This window comes from Dromiciops gliroides, chromosome 6, assembly GCF_019393635.1.
Source record: "Dromiciops gliroides isolate mDroGli1 chromosome 6, mDroGli1.pri, whole genome shotgun sequence".
NCBI lineage: Eukaryota > Metazoa > Chordata > Mammalia > Microbiotheria > Microbiotheriidae > Dromiciops > Dromiciops gliroides.
The window spans coordinates 226,296,036-226,298,023 of NC_057866.1; positions in this window are offsets into that span (position 1 = coordinate 226,296,036).

The window sequence follows — 1,988 nt, forward strand, 5'->3', positions numbered from 1 at the left end:
GCATTTTGTTAAAGTCCCCATTTTTTGGATGTGGGGGCCAGGAAAAGAGCTTCAGCTATGTGGAAGTACTGATGATGCATCTTAATAACTCCTCACTTATAGGGCAAGTAGTGACAAGATTATTGTGCCTATTTTATATATAAGGGAACTGAGACACAAACTTTGTTTAAGGATCTGGAAGACTTGAAAATTGTATAATTGTCTTCTTTGGCAGCAACCTCACCCCGTTTTTTGAAAAAAAATCAATGGTAACATACTGGTACTAATAAATGGTACTTAATAAAAAGTGGTTATTATTTTGTCAGGAGTCTGAATAACAATATTTTGTTAATAATATGAACGGAAACTCAGGCCTAATTAATGACTGATATCCATGTGGATAATTGAAAGCAGAGGGACAGCATACTTATATTTACAAATGACACAAAACTGGGAGGGAGAGTTAATACACTGGATGACAGTTAATACCCAAGGAACTCTTGATAGGCTACACCACCTAAAAAGATGAAAACAGGAATATAATAATTTGGGGGTTCAAAAATTGAACTTCACAAGGTAGAACAGGCATGGTATAAAGACTGGAGTCAGGAAGACCTGTCTTCCTGCTAGCCTCAGACCCTTACTAGCTGTGTGATCGTAGCCAAGTCACTTAACACCGGCTCCCCCTCCCCGCCCCCACCTCCCTGCCTGTTTCCTCATCTATAGAATGATCTGGAGAAGAAAATGGCAAACCACTCCAATATCTTTACCAAGAAAACCCTAAATGAGGTCACAGACACAACAAAAACCTAAAGTTTACAAAGTGTTTTACAAATGTTAGCTCATCAACAATAACACAAGAATCTCATCAATAAAACTTTAGATTACAATTGTCTAAATTTGGGCTTTTAACATTGTTTCCATTCTTGTTACTTAGACTTCTCAGTATTTGTCTTTTCTCGTAATCACTTCAGCAACACCAGGAGACATTCTCTTCCCGATTTGTTACATATATTTTTTCACCACTTCTAAAATAACAATTTAAATGATTGAAGATATTTGAATTATTATTTATAACCTTTTTTTGGAAATAAGCTTATTTATATTATGGTTACCAACACCCCCCACACCCGTGTCCAAATGTAAGGAACAGCATGATGAGGCAACTCTTCTGTGTCATAAACCTAAACTGGTGATGGAAAGTTCATTTGGAAGAACAAAAAAAGAACTTCAAAGAAACCAAGGAAAAAAGATGTAAAAAAGACTCAGCAGTATCAGACCTTAAACTATAAGATTAGAGGATTGAAGCATAAAATGGTCAATTTCAATTGTTTTAAATTAAAAATTTCTTGTATAAATAAAACCTATGCAGCCAAGAATAGAAGGAATGCAGAAAATTGAGGTGGGGGGGGGGGACTTTTGTAGACAATTTCTCAGATATGATTGGGTGGGGATTATTGCTGGGGTGCAGGAAATTAGTTGGTTTAGAAAAAACATGGTAAGACTTGGACTTATGAAGATGCTATGCACCTTCAGAGAAACAGATGGGTGGAAATTAGTACAATCTTATATGTGTATGTTTATAGATACCTATATATGTGTTTGTGTGTATCTCCACTCTTAATTGTAGCATTTAGGGTGGGTTAGGAGGAGGAAGGGAAATTAAATACACAGCAGAGAACAAAAGAAAACCTACAAGGAAGCAAAGAAAAGGTGGGCAGCTTTGAAAACAATGCATATTTATTATATAGGTTTTCTTGAAATGGAAATGTAATGTTTTATATTGACTCCTCTCATGTTCTGCTCTGTACATGGCATTTTTTTTTCCTTTTTTCACGTATTTAAGTTTAAAATAAAGTCACCAAAAATAAATGTCTTCATCCATTTGGTATTTCTTATGGGGATGGACAGGCCAAATTCTTTTGACCTTTCTCTCTGCAAAGTCTTGGGTCTTGCTGAAATTAATGTCATTCACCAACAGGAACATCTGGAGGACTTCAATATCCACA